The sequence below is a fragment of the Quercus robur genome, chromosome 8, assembly GCF_932294415.1.
Source record: "Quercus robur chromosome 8, dhQueRobu3.1, whole genome shotgun sequence".
Lineage (NCBI taxonomy): Eukaryota > Viridiplantae > Streptophyta > Magnoliopsida > Fagales > Fagaceae > Quercus > Quercus robur.
In genome coordinates, this window is record NC_065541.1 from 58,487,836 (window position 1) to 58,498,789 (window position 10,954).

At 32.1% G+C, this 10,954-nt stretch overlaps 1 long non-coding RNA gene across 1 annotated transcript; it reads right to left on the reverse strand.

The window, feature by feature from the left end:
* Positions 1-344: 344 nt before the first annotated feature.
* LOC126697277 (uncharacterized) lies at positions 345-2,913 on the reverse strand. Its single transcript, XR_007646174.1, has 2 exons — positions 2,397-2,913; positions 345-1,994 (listed from the first exon to the last, which is right to left on the reverse strand). It is a non-coding gene; the product is annotated as an uncharacterized LOC126697277 (long non-coding RNA).
* Between the last annotated feature and the right edge of the window lie 8,041 nt (positions 2,914-10,954).

Below are 10,954 nucleotides of genomic sequence, written 5' to 3' on the forward strand. Positions count from 1 at the left end.
CATAACAAACTCAAATACTGGTTAACTTGACAATACCATTGAACTATAAGATATTTTAACTAAAGCACTATTTTTTACAAACTATCACATAATCTTTTTTGGGATACAAACAATAATTTTTTGTAAGTGTGAAACTTAACTATATTTGAAACCATCAACAAATATTTGAAACTATTAATTCATCTTGGGTTTTTCTACTTAATCTCCATCAAGAGGGATGCATAAAGTAATGTCTTCTTCTTCTTTTTTGCTGAAAATGCTAAAGTAATGTCTGATAATTTCTTTACCTTGCCACATATAAAAGCATAAGGTAATCAATAATGTGAGAGGGAGATGCATGAACATGAGTGTCAAAAAAGCATTTTTATACCCCTTGGAAATTGATAGAAGAAGAGATAGAATCTACTTTCTAAAAGACCAGATAGTACAATGTGTAAGAAGCCAGAGCATAACACATTGGGGAAGATGGACCCCACAAGCCCAAAACTTTTCTTTTTCATACCTGCCCCTATGAACTATATATATTGTCTCAATTGATAAGGAGAATGTAGCTAGTGTAGATTATAAATTAGTGTAAATGAAATTGAAATTTGAAAATCATGCACCCCCAAATGCCACAATTGATTTTCCCAGGAGATCTCACAAAGGTGGTCCCATTCTCTTTGCCAGACCAATGTCCTTTATTGACCTGCTTTGACCGTAAAACATATTCCCTGCGAACCAATAAAAAAGAGAGAGGGTAAGTGAGGGTGGTCCACTCCTTATATGAGATTCCCCAGTAGCCATAATGATGATCCTCTGCAAAAACAACACCTTTTGCTTTTCCCAGAATCCACACTCTTTTTTCTTGATGCCCTGGCCAGACGTGTGTATGTGAGAGAGAGAGAGAGAGAGACTGGTGCATCTGAGAAAAATATGATATGGGGGGTGAAGTCCCCATTGCTTAAGATAATATGTATGCAAATAAGCCTAAACATATCTGATCAGTGTTCAGTATTAGCTTTGCTAGCTTTACTTACTATGCACAGCAATGACTATGATCGATTGACCAAGAAATAGGAACAGCTTGTTGATTTTGTCAAAAGAAAAAGAGGAACAGCTTGTTGATAATACAAAACCTTTTCTATTTCTTCATTTGTTAGGGGTTGAAACTTAAAAGCCTAGAGTATCTGTGTTTGTGGGTGTCTTTACACCTAGGTATACAATTGGGCTTACTTGATCATGTCTTCCCACAAAGTAGCAAAATTAATAGATCAATGGTTAGATTCTTTAGAACATGATGATCCATTGAACAAATGGTCTACAAAAATGGTTTTTTTTTTTTTTTGACTGATTTGTGCAACTTAGCCCAAATGCATTCCATACCATGTACTCCAAAAACAAAAGTGAAACAATCCATCATTAGGCTTGCCAAGCTAGAAATTTGATGATATGGGTAGCAAAAACTTTGTATAAGAAAAAAAAGCTATGTTGATTTGGGATATTTTGTTTTGTATATAAAAATCAAATTAACAACTGGCTTTGTGTAATTATGAAACAATTGCTACTTTTCAGTACATTCATAATAAGACCAGGGGTCATATGAAATGTCCATGAGACAAGCGTGAAGGGAGATAGAAATGGTAGTTGTTTGTAACTTCCATGTTGTCAGGCACCGCACAGATCTAAAATTTTCCGTAAATTTGGCAACAGATTTTACACAAACACAGCTTCACAGAGAAAAGAAAAAGAAACCTCGTTACGTGTGTAAACGAAATGATTACGGTCCCATGGGAAGCCACATGTGACCATTGGTAAAGGAATAACTTTCACAGAAAAGAAGCCTACTAGTACTATTATTTTCTGCAAACAAAAAACATAGACATCATGAAAACCCTAAAAACCGTAATAAATATAACAAAGAAGAACAAGAACAGCAAGAAGAAGAGGATTGTACCTTTGTTCAGACATGAGAGAACCTGCAAACTTGTCTAAAAATTAGGACTTGAATATGACTGTAATGAGAAAATCAAAGAGACCCCAAATTGGAAAAGAGAAAAAGAAAGACTAATCTTTTATGTATAATACATGTGGAATATGCATGGCTCCTCATACGCCATCCACGGAGGCCATCGATGCTCCGGTGGGCTCTGCAAATGGCATACAGGGAGCCAGGCACATACTTATATGTGTACGCATGAAAATGATGACATAAAAACGTGCATGTATACATGAATTTCTACATTTATGCACATATTTCCACCATATAATACTAAAGAAATTTCCACCTAAGACCTTTTTTAAAACCCATCAAGTGTAAATTGAACTAAGGCTTGAAAAGAAAAAAAAAACATGTTTTTATGTATGTATGAATGAACATGTTACATGTATATATGCAAGGACTTTGAAGTGCATACGGATACTATGAATTCCAACCCTAGCAAATCTTCCAAATGATCAAGAGGAAGATGAAGATTTAGTAGTTTCTGTAGAGAGAAAGAGAAAGAGAGAGAGAGACGTTGAAGGGGATTGAAGAAGGGAGAGAAGGAGCTATATATTGAGGAAAGGAGCTAGCTAGGAAGAGATTGTGGAAGATGGGGAACTAGGTCATAATCAAAGGTGGCTTGAAAGCCCCACAAAACCCTATTGAATTGGTTTAACACAAGCAAACCGGTGGGCTGAACTTAGGGGATTAAAGGGTCTGGCTAATGTTGTGGGGTTTGTGTGTAGATTTCTGAGGGAAAGAAGGAAGATGTGGGGTTGGTGTTGCACCCCAGCTCCCCACTAAATATAGACAGCGAGAGAGAGAGAGAGAAATGAAGGGTTGGGTTAGTAACCACGCAATTTCCTAAGCTAACCTTATGGTGTTTGAAATCTCCTTTTCTGGGTCGTAAAGCAAAGGTTGCTTTTCTCTTCTCTGAAGCTCATTTTGTCTGGGAGTGCTTGGAAGACATGGATTCCTCATCCCTCTACTTCCTTTAAATAAAAATAAAGTTAAAGAAAGAGAAAGAAAAAAAGGAAAAATACTACCATAATTTTATCATCTTTTTTCCTTTTCCTCCATCACTTCACACTTCCTCTTTATCTACCTTTTTTCCATTCTATTCTTTCATATTATATTACTAATTTATTATGTTGCTGTATTTTGGTCAAGAGTGAAGAGACAGGGATAAGCACTTTAACTCTTTTTGTTTAGATTTTAGAACTAGCCACGTCACTTTGTTTACCTAATTCACTTTAGTTCTGTTCACTTAGCGAGCACTCGCAGCTCATAGCGACAGAATTTTTTTTTTTTCAATTAAAAATAACCAAATTGGAATTTTTTTATAAACAAATGCTTTAAATATTAGAACAATTAATCCCATAATCTTTCATAATTACATGGACCAATTATTTTGGTTTTCATGAAAGCTGAATCATTCCAATCGTATTGTATAAGACATTTAATGTCCCGATCCATTATGTTCAAAGAAATTTGGGTCAAAGAATCATTTTCAGGAGAATTAATTTGTAGCACTGCTTGATTTTATTTTGTCTTTAGACAATAATCATTAATCACAACTACTTGGCTGTCTCAATTATAATTTTTTTTTTTTTTGGTAAATTACTTAATTGTTCCTTAGCATTTAGGTTATGTGTAAATATAATCCATAATTTTTTAATATTATGTCAAAATGATTCATGCTTTTAATAATAATGGTCAACATTCTCCATCCACCAAATTGACACAGCGCAAAAATTAGAAACCAAATAAGTAATATAATCTCTTTCATTTTCTATTTGCTACATACTCAACAAATTTATTAAGGAATAATAATAAATTTGCGTACTATTCTAATACAGCACAAATTTTATGAGAGAGTTAAAGACCTCAATGTCTAGCCTGATTTCGTCTGATGAACCGACCTAACATGCTTTTCAGCTTGTCCTAAAGCTTGTCCTTAATTTGATTGTCCTGCTAGATCTCTCACAATTTTTTATTGTTCAGAAGTGGTACCCATCTCTGTAGTTATTTTCAATTCTACCTGACCTCTTATTGCCTGCACCATGAATAACTTCATTTGTACATGACCAACTAGCCAAAGCTTTCCAATAATACTTCTAACCTTATGTGAATGTTCTACGAATAGTCAATATCTTTAAGAGAATCTTTAGCTGTCAAAATATGGCCACCAATAGAATTTCGTGTTAACACCAAAATAACAGATGCCAGGCTTTTATATATATATATATATATATATACCTTCTCCAAAAAAAAAAAAAATTATATATATTATCTTATTTTTTGGTTATATCAATTATTAACCCCAAAAAAGTTTGTCCAAAGTAGATCTTTAACCAAAAATAAATTTTAAAAAAATTGTGGAAAAGTATGTTTGCTCAACATTGGGATTTTTTTTTTTTTTTGAAAAACAAAAACACATAATAAGGAAGAAGAAATAAAGTTCTAATATAAAGGTTCAACGTTAGAATTTAACACGAAATATAACATTTTAAATGAGGGTTTCATACAAGTCATATTTGTTATTTGAAAGATAATGGTGATTTGGAAAAATTGAGAGCATAACTTATTTGATTTTTAAGATGTGAATAAAATATGTATACATATAACCATTGTTTTTCCTTTCTCTCATCTCTTTTATTCAACATATTTGTCAGATCTCTTCTCTTTGTCCCTAAACTAATTGACTCCATTTATAGAATGAGATTGCCCTTAAAATATTGTGAAGTTGCATCTTAAGAAACTGTTAAAAACGGACTGTCCATTGCTTGATTTGCTTCCAAATACCTAAAATATCAATGTGAGGCACAAAATTTGGTATTACATTTATTAAGTTGCCCGGTAAGCTCTTCCAAAAAAAACAAAGGGAAAGTTGAGAAAACGGGACAGTGCCACTGGGTCACAGAATTTTTAGGGTTATAGCTATCTTTTTTTATCACATGAGTGAAGTTAACAATCCAATTAAAAAATGGTACAGATGTTCTGTGGCTCATCAACATGAAAAAAAAAATGGTACAGATGTTCTGTGGCTCATCAACATGAAAAAACAGTGTTCATTTCTTTATAGAACTCTAATCATAGAAATAAACCAAAAAAGAAAAACAAGAGGTAATGGTTGGCCTTGGATCTTTGACCTTGAATAAGTTATGCAAAGAGTGTTCTTACATAATTATTAATTAATGATTTTTTATTTTTTATTTTTTTTTGCATAAATCTAAGTTCATACTCAATAACATTGGTTCTAAAAAACTAAGGATGTTATGAAAATTTGAGTAGGAAATTGTAAAATTCTGATATGACACATATCTGAATTTGCATGATCAAACCCTTAACACGCAACTAGTTTAAACGGAAGGAAAGTAGAGGGAAGGAGAGGGATACAATTTGATGAATCTTGTTGGAATATTTTTTACATGGATGGAGGGGGAGCATATGGAAGTAGAGGGATGGGGGAACCACTTATATTTAAAAAATAAATAAATAATTGTCAATGTTGCCTTTATGATGTCAATTTATATATATTAAATCTACAAAAGAGAGTCATAATTGTCAATTTATATGACCTTTCACTGCTCTCTCTTCTCCTAACTTAATTTTAAAACATTTAGACAAATGAGAGAGATTTTTATTCATCTTTCCTACTTAATTTTTAAAACATCCAAATAAGGAGAATGAATAATCTCTTCCCACCCATCCCCTTCCCTCTCCTTTCCTCTCTTCTCCCCTCCTTTCCCTCCTTACCTTCTACTTCTCTATCCCTCAAAACTTCCAAACATAGTGCCAAGGGGGGAGGGTGAGGGGTTTGGAGGGGTATCTTACCCCTCCTCGCCCCTCTTTTTTAATTCTCTCAAATTGGAGGAATTTGAATGAGGAGTAGAGGGGAGGGGTTCCACACATATTAAAAACATTGAAATTGTCAATTTTACCATGTTGTGGTCAATTTATATATATTTCCTTAAAATTAGTAAATAAATAACATAATTGTCAATTTATATGACCATTTCTCTCTCCTCGCTTGCTTAATTTTTAAACATCCAAACAAATGGATACATATATTTTTTTTTTTTCTTTTTTCCTCTACTTAATTTTTAAAACATCCAAACAATGGAAAAATGTAACAATTCCCCTCCATTCTCCTCTCCTTCCCGTCCTTACCTTTTATTCTCCTGTCCCTCCAAACTTTCAAACATTGTGTAAAATGTTCAGAGTTTCTAGTATTACAAACGAGGTTGCCTGCTTCATAGCCTAAGTACTCTTGTGAACTTAGGGGAACGACTATGGATAACAAGAATCTAACTAAAACTTAAAACTAAAATGAATTTCCTTCAAAATTACAAAACCAGACTCAACGTTTGGCAAACGTATTTGTACCTAAATGTTTACAAAGCATTGAGTCACGTTTACTTGCTCAACTAAAGATCGACAGCTTCAAGTTTCATTAAGATCCAAATTAGTAGGCAATTCAATTGATGTTAGATCATTTTCTTCTTTTACGACAGTTGGGAGTACATTGTTTATGACACCATCTGTAATAAATTTAAAAAACTCTATTGGTTTAAAAATTTATTTCATCTTAAGAGGGACATGTGATTTAAAAATAAATTCAATTCTATCATTCGTCTAAAATTTGAATGTATCTAGAGGTTTAATATAGATGTCCTCTAACTCTGTGTGTATGTATATATATATATGGAGACAACTAGGAATATTTTACTTTGTCAAAGAGATAATCATTACTTATCTATTAAAGAGATAAACACATTGGGAAAATTCCTTAAATAGTTAATATAACATATAGAGACACATTTAACTTATGTGTATATCCAAGAATCTCCTTGAGAAGACTCCTTGAATAGTTATTTAATATAGAACTTCACTCACACGTGTATACCCAACAACCTCCATCTCACATGTGAGTCTTTGCCTTTTTGTGGTCTATGACCAAGTTCTACTAGCTCCTCATTGCCTATGAGCTTTTTACATCACTAGCACATTATTTATGGACCTTTTGTATGCCATCCATGTGAACCACATGTCAACTCTCCACTCTTATTCACTGAAACCAGAAATATGGACCCTAAACACCTCGCCACCTTCGCCACCACCTGAGCTCTGATCCCCACACTCATCCATTGAAATCAGAAATAGGGACCCAACACCTTGCCGCCTTCGCCACCACCTAAGCTCAATCTAATACCATTTGTTAAGGAAATAAATGCCTTGGAGAGATTCATTGAGTAGTTAATATAACATATAAATATACACTTAACTTAAAAGGCCTAAGCCTAACGAGTATGAGTTTAACTATATTATATTAACAAGTCACATTTTTCATCATTATTCAATGTAAGACTTCACTCACACATGCATACCCAATATTATCATTTTTTTTTTTTTTTTGGTAAATTGCATTCTCACACTTTAAGCTATGAGATCGATTCTAATGTCACTCTAAATTTTAAAATTTGAGAAATTGAACTTCAAAATTATAGGGCTCTATTTATAGTATCCTCCCACAATTATAGGGCACTCTCACACGTAATTAATAATGTATACATTATTAAATGATTACGTAGTTATTTTTGTTGGGATTATGAATTAAACATGTAAAGATTAAGATTAAGTATGATGGAAACTGAGGAAAATTTTTAATGGTAGAGGGACATTACATTTGCACCTAATCCCATAGTGTAGTGGGTTGATTGTTTAGATTTAAAGCTTAGATAGACATTACAAATAACTCTATAATTTAGGATTAGAAAATGCAATTCACCCACCAAAAAGAGAGAGAACAGAAAATATTCAATTTTCTAAGCATAGGAAATATTAATTTAGAGGGAGTGTTGGGAGTCAACAAACCTCCAATACAAATAATTTTTTACTGTCTTATTGAGGGTCCCCCAAAAGAAGAAAAATGTGCTACCCTGTATAGCTAATTTGGTATTAAGAATTGACGTACAAGTGTGTTTTCCATTGAGGGGGCAGTGATAATCAAGGAATTACCACAGTAACAAAAATATAACAATTTCGAAATTACAGTTATAACGTATACTAGAATTTCAATCCAACCAAAACAAGAGCAATATGTCGTTTCTTTCTATTGTTTTATCCCTTTTTGTAGCTTGGTCCTTGTGTGATAGCGATTAGCGAATAGGCTCTGTCCCCATCATAAATATTCGATTTTCAACCATGGAAAAGATCGTTAATAATTGAGTCCTATACAAATAATCCACCGCCCCCCCCCCCCCCCCCCCCAAAAAAAAAAAAAAAAAAGGGTTTAAACTTGAAAGTACTAAAAAGAAGCAAACTGGTATTGAACAGACACATACACATAAAATAACTGTTATAGTTCTTGCTTTTGTGGTTAGACTATATAAACAGAACACATTTGTGAATCCTGACCTATTCAAAACATTTTCCATATTCTGTTTTACAACATTCTGCTTTTGAGTTTTATTTAGAAAAACTTAACCTTCAAAACGTTGCATCAACCTCCTAAACACGTAGGAGTATGCTAAACGGGTACAACTGCATTCCCATTAAATACGAACCAAAAGCACCACAACTTTCTCTCATCCTTTTCATTCTCTTCAAAGATAAAAGGATGGCGACCAAGAAAACCATTGCCATGTTCCTCATCTCCTTGCTGGTTGTGATGATGGCAAGCACCGACACGGGTGAAGCAATGCGATGCGGCCAATGGTGCCAACCTCAGTGCATGAAAGTCAAGGGTGCATCTCAACACGCATGTGAAAAAGCATGCAATGGTCTTTGCTTACAACTTGGTGGAAAAGGAGGCGGGGATTTTATTTTACCCCTTAATAAAAATGCGACCACGTGAAGCATTACTATTCTTTGGAATTGGCTTTAGACTTTTCTTTCTCGTTGAAGGACAAAAACATTAATATGTGACAGTCGAACTAATTTTTTTTGTTCAGCAGATGTTGGAGTGTTTTAATTTTAAATTGTAATATTTGTAATTGATTTTCCATTAATTGAATAATCAAATTTTGATTATAAAATTTCATCCATTGATGGATTTTTATTTTAGAAATACAATCATATTAAACTATTACATTCTTTTACCTGTTAACCCTTATTTCTTTGACTCTTTTTTAATTTATTTTGATTTGGTAATTTACTAATCCACCATCCTCCGCCTATTAGAGAGACACATCTTTTGTTTAATGTCTAATTGAAAGCGAAGTTTCTTTGCATCATTTGTATACTTCATTCCCATTGTCCACCGAGACGTAGTACGGTAGTAGTGTCTTTGTATAACTACTAGCCGATGTCTCATAAAATGTGCAGTGAAACAGTTTAGAAATAATCTTATTATGTTCTATCTATAATACTTATTATTATGTGCAACCATATTTGGGGAATCAACTTTCATTATATTATATGTTATTAAAATGAGAGAGAATGTTAATTTTTAGCATAAACGTAATTAAGTATATGAACCAAATTTTTTGAGTGAATTGACAAATATTTAATTATTTTTACTAATTTAAAAATGCAATTATTTTATAATCTTGATTGCATTTATTAAATTTGCTTTTATATTTTCCTATACTGCGATCAAGAATGTCATATCCAAATTAATTTTTTTCTATATAAATCTTAGAAAAATAATCAAAAAAAAAATTATTTTACATAAATAATTAGTGATCTACATATAAATTATTAATACATGAAAATAAATGTATATTATGCTTAATTAAATAGCACAAATATAGGCTACTATAGTGCTAGTTCCATATGTATGTGTGTGTGTCATTAAAAGGATTTAGGAAATGTAAATTTTTAAGATTAATATAGTTAAAAATAAGAATTTCTAAAGGTTTTACAAATTTTACTACATAGAGTTTACAAATTAACTTATGTGCCAATAAATATGATTGGTACGTTTCAACCACCTCATAAATGGGTTGGGTAGGAATTTCATTTTGAGCCTTAGGTTTAAGTTAATAGTTTTTTTCAACTCATCTGACTCAACATAAACCATCATATATATATATATATATAAGTTTATTTTCTTATGCTTATTTTAATTTTTTAATTTTTTATATTTTAAGTATTGTTTTCGATGAATTTGAGAATTTGGAATAATATTATATGAATTGAATCATTTGTTGAAAAAAATATTTAAATAGTTTAGGAAAGTCCAATTTTTTTATAATGTAAGCACAACTCATGTGAGTTGCGTTGGTTTTGACTCGGGTTAGAATGGAAATTTCTCACCTTAACAAGATTGGATAACTGACATTATAATAATAGTTATAATCGTGAGTATAATATACTACATTAAAGTCACAACAAAAGTCGGTAGAATAGTATCACTTGTTCTACTAGTATTGGGTTAGCCTACATTATATGAGTTATAATCTTGAGTACCAAATTAAAGTCACTTGAATACACCACCTTTAATTCAAGCCACTTATTAACATTTGCTCATATAGTAAAGAGAAGTGATATGTTCACAATATTTTCATGATAAATCTTAAGTGGTAAGTTGTTATTGGGTTTAATTTAAATACATTACTGAACTTACTTTTTTACTCACTAATAACAACTAGTAACAACTTACTATTTAGAATTTATTATGAAAGTATTATGAAAATGATATAGACATAGCATTTTCTAGAGTAGAGAATTTTTGGGTGTAACATTCAAATCTTACTCCCAAGAAGAAATTAAGGCTAGGCAATATTGATAAATTGCTTTAATTCAGATGAAAAAAGCAAGTAAAACCGGTTCAAGTAATTAAAACCTTCTGGATAAGGTAATTAGAGGTTAAATTATAAACATGATAGTTTGAGACTTTGAAGGTTTGTCAACAACAACAAAAAGACTTTGAAGGTTTGTTCTTGCTTCCATGTGACAAGTTACCTGATGAGGCAATACAAAATATATTGTCCACAGAAAACTAAACTTGCGATTGCAATGATTAGGGTAACTTTAGGTCGAGTA